The sequence below is a fragment of the Coloeus monedula genome (assembly GCF_965178545.1).
Source record: "Coloeus monedula genome assembly, chromosome: 6".
Lineage (NCBI taxonomy): Eukaryota > Metazoa > Chordata > Aves > Passeriformes > Corvidae > Coloeus > Coloeus monedula.
The window spans coordinates 14,411,043-14,420,972 of NC_138786.1; positions in this window are offsets into that span (position 1 = coordinate 14,411,043).

The window sequence follows — 9,930 nt, forward strand, 5'->3', positions numbered from 1 at the left end:
GAAGAAAAGCTGTTTGTGTTAGCCTGAGAGTCACCCAGGGCTGCAATGAGAGGAGAAGAGAGGAGTGGGAGTGCCAAGCTGGATACACCTTCACCGCATCTCATCACATCTGCCAGCCTCTCTCTCCCTCTCTCTTTCATTTCCACATTCCCTTTGTTCCTGAAAAAAAAATCTACACGTCACATCAGTCCCCAGATGCAGTCTACACCAAAGAAAAAAAATGAATAATTCAATCAAACTGTGCATAGTCTCTAAGGCAATAAATCTATTGCACTTAAAGAAACGAAGGGTAATTACCGCTATAGAATTAGAATAAGGCCAGAGCGCGCAGGGATCCCAGGGTCTGTAAACTCCACGGTCAAATAAAGTTTCATTTATTTAATCCTTTGACAACCCCAATGTAAACTAAAGGGGAGGATCAGAACTTATTCCGGTTGGGTTTGAGAATGCTTGAAGTGAATGTTATAAAAGCAGAGCGCCCGTGATCTGTGACAAACACAATGCAAGGGAGTAGAAGTGTTTCACTGCATCACCTCCAGGGTCCGTTCCCCCCTCCCTAATGAAGAGCAGACCACACTCCCACTTCCACCGGCTCCTGCTGCTCGCTGCAAGTGCAGCGGGGATCGCTGGCAGCCAGCAGCCGCCTTACCTGCTCCCGAGCGCCAGCACAGCCTGACAAAAACTCAGGGGAACCGGCAATTTTGTTCCACGCTCTGGCGAAGAGAAGCCTCGGGGGATTTGCACCGGCAAGGATTGCCTCGGAACGCTGCCCCTGAGTCGCGGATGTGTGCGGGGCTGAGGCGGGGGACTGCCCGCCGGGGGCGGGGGGAGCCCGGCGAGAGCGGAGCCCGGCGGGGCGGGCGAGGCGGCGCTGCCGGAGCGCGGTGACGGACCGGCCGGGGCGGGAGGCAGGAGCCGCGCCGCTCCCGCTCCTGCCTCGCAGGCTGCTCCCTCGGCTCGGAGGTAAGATGACTCTACATTGTGTTTGTCCCCCCACGGGTACTCCCGGGTGACAGGGGTGCGCTGCTCTGCTAACGAGGGCGGTGGCTCGGGGCTATGGCTCAGCTCCTTGTGCCCGAACCGAGCCGGAGCTTAACGTCGGCATCTGCTGCTTTACACTCTCCATCACATTCTTTGCAAACTTCTCCTGGGGGGCTGGGGGAGGAGTGAGACTGAGAGGGGGAGGGGGAGACTAACCCCAGGTGAGACCGTGCTCTTCAGATGCCGCAGACCCTCGCTCCGATGCCGCTGGGCTCTGCGCCGACCGGGGAGGCTGAAACACCTTCCGCCGGCGCGGAGCATCGCGCACCTCCCGTCCCTGCGCCGCTGTAGCAGCGGTTTGATTTATCCGAAACATCACCGGGACTGTTATTCCAATGAAGGCAGAGCGGAGCGCGCTCCCGGCTGCCCGCGGCCGGGCCTGTCCATGTGCTTACCGCGCCACCGTGAGGCGGGCGCGGGCCCCGCACCGAGCGCCCGCTGCGCTCCCGGGGCAGCCGAACGCGCCGCGGCCGCGGGGACCCCGCCGAGGGCGGACGGGGGCGGGCAGCCCGCAGCCCCCGGGGCTCCGGGTCAGGGTACGCCGCTGCCTCCCGCCCGCTCTCACGGGCCGGAGAAAGACGGGGAGAATTTAAGGAGAATTGAGGGAGATGGGAATACACAAAAAGAAAGCACCGCACTGGTGTTTTCTTTAAGCCCCTGCCCCGAGACTTTCTCCCTCCTTTGCCTGTCTCGGCGTCGCTGGGCGCTCCCCAGGGGAGTGGGGTGAGTAGGGCAGAGTGCATCTCGGCCCGCTCGTCCCGCCGGCACCACTCCAGTAAATCCCCTCCTGGAAGGCAGTAGTGTCCCCTCGGAGCGTGTGCCAGGGAGCACTGCTGGCTCCTCTGCCCAGCATCCTTCCCCGGCCAAAATCAGGCCAGTTGCACTGCCCGGGTTTTCCTGGAAGATTTTCCTTCTCCAGTCTTTTGGTTGATTTCAAGTTTGAGGCTGGGGTTTTGGTTAGTTTTATATTAATGGAAGGGGAATGGGAAAAAAGAAAAGAAGACTAGGCTGTCACCACCCATGGACAGCACCTGGGGTGACACTGCTAAAAGTTGTGGACAAGGCTCAGCACAATGTGTTTCTTATGCACACTCCAGGCATGCAAAAGCTATGGGCATGGATCTACTGTAGGAGACAGATCCATTTATATAGGGGCACAACACATCACTTACCTCTCACAAAAAGATTTAACCCAGAAGGGGGTTCCTCTCAGGAGGCTTTTAGCAGCTGGTGGAAAGCATCCTAGCTACTGGAAAGCATCCATCATGTCAGGGCATCCTGGCACCCAGAAAAGCACTGACTGCACTGGCAAGGTTGAAGTCACTTAACTCCTAGCTACTAGTTGCACTGGCAGAGTAAGCTCCGCAGATGAACCATGAGAACACTAATAACAGGCTCCAAAAAATGGCAATTACATTCAGCTCTGATTAGGAATCACCTCAAGATTGGATACCTGATGCTTTTCATGTATATCTTAAGAGTAGAAAAACAGTAGTATGACTGTGGATGGTGCAAACATTTCCACTGAAATGCATCTGCTGCTCCTAATCTGGGAATTTCACCTAACAGCTGGATTTGCCTGTTTGTCATCTTAATCATTTCTCTACTCCCATCTCTGTACAACAGAATGACCATAAAACACCGCTAACATACCAAAAAAAAGCAGCTCGAGATTAACAGTGATTTTAAATGTACTCTTTCAGAAGCAACCCAAAGCCATGCAAGAGATGTTTAAAACAATCATCACTCATACTAAGGCATCTCTTCCTTGAGCGTGCACCTGCGTAGCCTCACATATTATACCAATTTTCCCAGCTTCAGCTGGGAATAGCAGAACTTGTCTTGTGAATGGAAGGACAGGAAGATCTCTGTCAGGTAGAGCTATACCTGCACGCACGTTTGAGGGGCTGGGAGGGGACTCGTGCTACAGGACCCCCTTACAGCCCACAGCAGCCCTATTTTATATTCCAGCCCAGAGTAAGCTCTAGGCCAGTGGTGAACATGAAGGTTGCTGAGGATCTCAGTGACAGAAAAGCCCTTGCTAAACATGATGACTGCAATCCCCTATCAGCACACCACAGTGCTTTTATTTTCTCACTGGCAACGTCCCATTCTGACAGCACATGCTGGAATTCAACAGAGCATGGACAGATTTTCTATTGTAACACTGCAATTATTCCATCAGTTTATTTTTGTTTCATACACCCACCCCCCTCAAATAAAAAATAACCCCACAGCAAAACACAATTTTCAAAGTCCCTGACTGAGCTGTTGCACTACAAACAAAATACTGAGTAAAAAAAATAAAAACAAACAAACAAAAAGACCCAAATAAAACCAAACAAAAATATCGAAAAACAACCATGAAGGATAGAATAAATAAACAAAGCTGTCTTTGACCTGAAGGCTGGCCCACACTGCAAATAAATGTATTACCACTTAGCCACATATACATGCCACATGAACAGAAATAAAAGAATCCTCAAGATAGGCCAATGATTTTATATTATTACCACTGTGCACCCATAAATTGCATTTAAGATGTTCCTTTGGGTTTGTGACAATATGGCCTTATCCTGTAAGCTCATGTCACTGCCAGTTTTTTCATCCAGAAGCTCAAGTCCTGTGCATGTAAAGTGCATGCTTCTTATAAAGAGAATCTGAATGATGATGCCAGAAAGGATTAACAGTTTAGAAAATAACAAGAAAAGAGGTTAAAATGTCTGCAAAGAAATGTTGGGGTACAGAGTTGTTTCAAGCTGTCCAATTTCATTTGGAACTTATAAGTATCATGGCATATCCCACATGGGTAGTATGGCCATGTCCTCCCTCCTCTCCTCTCCTCTCCTCTTCAGGCACTTCACATTTTCTTACCCAAATATGCAGTAGTAACTTCTTGCAACAAAGTTGACTAAGAAGCAGATCACTGTATAAATCTTTCAAAAGATGTTTAAATATAGCTTAGTAAACCGGGAACGTTGGGCAGAAACTGCTGAAAGCATTCATACCGGTAAAACTGAAATGTGACATGATCTCAACGTACTCCAACATTCGATTATATGAAACGTTTTTCCAGTGTAATATCAGATTTAAGACTGAAGTGAAGTAAATGTGATTCAACTGTTTTGGAATCTTCCTAAGACAAATGACTGAAACATCAAGGTGTTTTATTTCCTATTTGGATCAATGATCAATAAGTCTTATACATGAGAATCACGCATTTTGAATAGAAAACACACTTTTTTAATAAGTGCAAGTTAGACTGAATAAAATGACTATGTTTGGAGAGCAAAGCTCACTGTTTTTTAAGTCATTGCAATCTATATAATTATGAAGTAACTTGAACAAGGCATCTTACATTGGTCCTAAATTTTTTACTCAAGTAAAACACTCATTGATTCCAACGTGAGTGTTGCCTGAGTAATAGAGTTCCCTGTCAAACTGTTAAAATCAGCTAACTGCTAAAAGCCTGCAGATTGATGGAATAACGTGATTATACTAAAGGTATGTATTTAATATGGAAAAAAAATATTCAAGTTACATTTCACATTTACAATAAAACAAGGCAGTAATATAAGTAAATATTTTTAAGGGGTTTATATCTCTGTGCCTGGTCCTGAAGACACTTAAGCTTGTGACTTTATTTATGTAAGTCATGCCAGTGAATAAGTGCTCTCATGTCACAAGCATTTGAGGTTTAACATCTAGGACAATAGAAATAGGAATAAATTGCCTTTAAATATTCCACTAGCAAACCAAGACTGGTTTTTGCAGTGGATTGCACTGTAGGAGTTATTTTGGAATGTTGTATTTAAAAGTTTGTGAGTGGTGTTATACATTCTATCTGTTTTGAGTGAATAAGCTCATCATCAACATTACATAGCAGAGTTAGATTTTAAAAAGGTTCTCATAGAAAACCAGAATTCCTTCACAAAAAACCAACATCAGACAAACGAAAAATACTGACATACAACTTTTTCTGATTTTTTTAAATGCAGTATTGAAAGCTTCATTCTAATAAGAATATTAAGTAAATAAATGTTAACTCTACTCAGTGCTATTAGCATAGTTGAAATAGTAGTTTATAAATTTTTGAGAGCATCAGCATCATGATATGGTTGTCATAGAAACTGCAACAATATGTCATTTCAATTAATTTTACATGCAGTGATGCTGAGGTCCGTGTAACAATTCTTTTAGGAAGTTCTAGAAGTAAATATTGAATAGCAGGAATAAAAACATTAATAGGTAATTGTACTCTTCAATTATTACTTAATTAACAAAACAGGGAGAAATCTAAATTATTCTAAAATAATGACTGTGCTGGGGGAATTAGTTAAGCAGACTTTGACTTCAAAACACCAAAATTAAAGACGAAAGCTATGGAAACATCCAAACTTTAAGTGAAAATGTATCTTTTCCCAAATGAAGCAGATTTGGAAAAAAAAATGTAGAAAAAGATTTATTCCTGATCAAGAAATATAAAACATGAAATAGTTTTAAATCATCAATGTTCCTTTTGTGTGTGTGAGAACCAAAAAGTCAAATGTTACAAATTCAGGACCATAATACAAGATTTTAAAAAAAGCTTTAAAGGTAGGAAATGTAACATGAATAGATTTATTTTTCCTGTATAATGCAGCTACTGTGTGTTATGAATGCTACCTTAAGTAAATCATTGCCACACACTCAACATTAATGACTTGATTACTAGAACAGAAAAGCTAACCAAAATAAAGGCAGCGTTTCTAAAAAAATAATAATTGTATTGTAGTAGTGTGAATTTTTTACTTATTATTTTTTATGTTATAGGGCAGCAGAAACATATACTCCTGTTTTCTTACTGCATTTGTATACTGACAGTTGATATATGAAAGAAAATACTGAGCAGAACGTAATGAGAAAAAAAATTAGATTTTCAACACATTTTATACAGCAATCAATAATTACGTAGTATATTTTGTTTAAATTTACTGAGTTGCCACAGAGACTAGAATGTGCAAGACCTTTCAAACCGAGATGTGAAACAAGCTGTTTGTAAGTAAATAAAAACTACCCATATTAAAAAAAAAATTAAAAAGAAAAAAGAAGAAAGCCCCCAGCCTATGGAAGCTATCTGCAGTGAGAAAGGAGAAGCATCTAGAGCCCTCCTTTCTGATAGGATTAAGGAATGCTACAAAAGAAGCATTTAAATCTCTAGTTTTCCCTGACAATTAACAATGAAAAGCAGATGTTTACAAAGCTATTTTACATGCTCGTTTATAAGATGCTAAAAGATGGTTTGTGGATGGTAAGAAGGAAGAGCTGGATAACTGCTTGTCTGGTGTATATTTAAAAGCATTTTCATTGGCTCAGTTATTGTTAATAATGAAAGAAACACTTTGTGCTGTATAGCTGTGACTATAGAAAACTGCCGTCGTAAAGTCCTCAACAAACTCTTAAGATGCAATTTACAAAGATAATAATAACACAGAATTATTTCACTTCTCTGAATGCTACACATTTGCATACCAGGACTGTGTACAATATACTCATAATGCACATTCATAACAACAAGGACTTCTTAACATTGCAACAGCACAAGATCTGTGCATTAAAAATCTACAGTTCCAAGTTTTCCTTTTTGGTGGGAAACCATTTGTATAAACCAGATGCTCTGCATCTACTCAGAGAAAGCTCACGTTCAGTTCTACACCTTTATTGAATGGGATCATATCAAGAAAATTACAAAACAATGTAAGGTAGCAGCAATATTAATAAATTCCTCCTCATACAGAGACATGGCAAATTAAGTTTTCACACAAATTTGAGCAGAAGTCTGGTCTATAACTGTGAGTCAGGAGATGTGGGCTCTATTCCTGGCTGTGCTACAAACCTACAGAGTGTTTCTGAACAAGTCACTTACACCAAGTCACTTGAGTAGAAAAAATGCTAAGAATGCCTGCGTCGAGCTCAATTTAGAGAGATCCATATCTGCTTCTATCAGATGCGTGTGAATGTGGGCATATTTCCCTAAAAACCTGGGGCCTACCCTTATTGGACTTTGCATCTTAGCCTGTTTCTCTGCATGGAGGGAGTCTGTTGGGGGACTTAACTCATGAGAGACTCCTCACACCCCAATTATATTTATGCATAACAAGATTCCCATTAAAAGCCCCAGCCCCACTTGCTTCACGCATACATTTCACTTCACACATTTGTAGGAGTCCCGTTTACTCTAATAGGATTATTCACTCTCTATAATTCTGGGTGTCTAAACTTCTGCAGTATCAGGAACTAAGTTAATGGAACAGATAATGTGTAGAAATACTCAAAGTTAGTAACGAGCTTCAGCCTTCACACTTACAATCCTGCATCACATTTGATAGAAGGATTTTTAAATATTGCTATTACAATGTTCAGGTACAAATAAGACAATGCATAGCTGACTTGACATTTTAAATTTTTGAATTATTATCATATTTACATTCTCAAAACAAACAAAGCTCTCTTTGCAAAGTGTCAAATAATTCCAAAATCTGCAGTTCTAATCATAAAAGGCCCTCATAAATCACCTGTGTTTTGCCACCATCCAAGCTGCTTTTGGTGTCTGCCTCAGCCACTGAATAAATTCTAATTTTTGTTAATGCCTATGTTATTCCTACTACTTCTCCAGTTGTGAATGAATATATTACACTAAAGTACAAAAATATTTAATTCATATTAGTTGGCCAGATTTCATTTCCTCGATGGACTCTTCCGCAACTCAGACTTCCCCTCTCCGGGACACTCTCTTGGACTAAAATTGTGCTACATGCATAATGATATGCAAAGTAGGTCAAGTTTCCAATGTGCAGCTACAGCCCTCCTTAACTTCACCCAAATGGATACTGCTCACATGGTGAAAACTAAACACGCATAGAAATGTTTACAGAATTGGGGCTGAAAGTAGCAAACAGTCTTCCCGCCTTGGAAGGATTTTTACCGGAACACAAATTATTTACACAGAAATCTAACAGTAAGGGGTAATTGAAAATATTTTGTCTACCTTTCAACAAAACACCATGAGGAAAATACCTTCGCAGCAGCTGTTATTGGTAAGGCAGAAGGAGACAAAAGAAGGAAACAGCTTCTCCCTCAGTCAGTAACAGCCTGAGCTGGTGCTGCACTACTGCCAAGCACCAAACCGGCTAATAAAACACAGCTCACAACTGCCCACTTTTTCTAGTGCCACATACCCCAGCCCAGAAAACACAAAAGGTATCCTCCCTTCTCCCTCCCCTCCTTCCCACAGAAATCACACTCCTGGCTGGATCCTTGACTGCTGGCCTGCCACAACCACAGAGGAGGGGACACAATCTGACTCTGTCTCAGTATTTTGCCGTTATTTTAATTTGATGGTATTTTAATAATATGGAGCGGTTAGACTCCTCAGACTGCCATCTGAAATGTTGGTGACTAAGAATTCTGTTCTGGGGAGGTTCTTTCTTTCCTTTTTTCAAAAATTTTTCTTCTCTCCTGGTTTGAACATTTCTTCCAATTAGCTTTCTCATTTAAGCAATAGAAAGGTATGCCCAAAGTTAGCATTATAGGGTTGGGGTTTTTTTTTCAATTAACTTAGGAAATGTTTACGGTGTTCATCAAAGGAGCTCATGTTCCTGGAAGTTGGAATTAAAAGGAAAAACATGTTAAGCAAAAAGAGAGCACTTTATAATCAGTATGGTCACACACACCCCAGATCCCCAACTCGTATAGTCAGCAAGCAATAATTTCTTTAGTATGGCAATTTTCCACTTAAGCACTGAAACCTCAAACTCGATTGTAAAGCAGTATTCAGGGGGTCATAGCTTCTGCCTTTGCTTTTCTTGTCCTTTCTAGAACTTAGAGTTGCAAAGGAAATTTGTTATCTTATGTTGTTTTTAATGTACAAAAGTGGGGAGAGCTGAGTGCGGAATTAGCAGCGTATTAGATTTGAATGCACACCTTTATCACATTCACACATGACAAACCTTTTATAGAACATCCTCCACAGTCGTGTTCAGCACAGGGAGCAGTTCCTGAAAAATGACACAAAATTCTGACACACTTCCTAAAGTTCTGGGTCAAAGGAAGTGAAAGAGGGATTTGTCGAGGCCTATTTAATGAGTCTGAGGAAGGAAAACACTAAAATCTGTGGTTTAAATGTAATAAACTATACCAAATCCTTTTTTCAATTCGAAAAAAACTCATCCCTCTCCTAAAACAGTATTTGGCACACTTGTTTTCCAAGAGTGAGATTCAAACTTTTCAAAGCCCTTACATAAGGAACTTGCTTCTTTTTATTCAAAAAATTAATGAATGATACAAATCCTTTGATTTACAGAGAAGCTTTTTTTTTGTGGAGAATATTAAGAGATTTTACTGTTGATATTTCCACATTAATATACATTATTTATCTCCACAGGGTGGCGAAAAAGAGAAAATTGCAAAGACTTACTGGGTGGCAGGAAGTGGGATTCACTATAATCAACAGCAGCAGGGGACTCTTTGAGGTTGTGTTGCAAGATATATTCAAGACTTTAGCAGAAAGAAAATAATTGCATTTAATATTGTGCTGGTGGGAAATAACATATGTTCAATCTTTTCCAGCTTTTACACTTACAGTTAGATTTCGACTCCTGCCCTTTTGATGCAGAGATACTACTCCTTAAAATCTGGATTTTTTTTTTAAATTATTATTTTTAAACACACTTATGCAGAGAATATCCTGTTATTAGCCAGCTAGAGTTTTATGCTACTTGCAAATTTTACTTCAAAAATTTACTGAGGTTTCATGAACATATTCAGTGGACTAAATAAATAGCTCTATGTTCAATAAGCAAGCTATTGCCAAAACACAGTAAAGTTTCCATCATTATTTTATTTTAGATT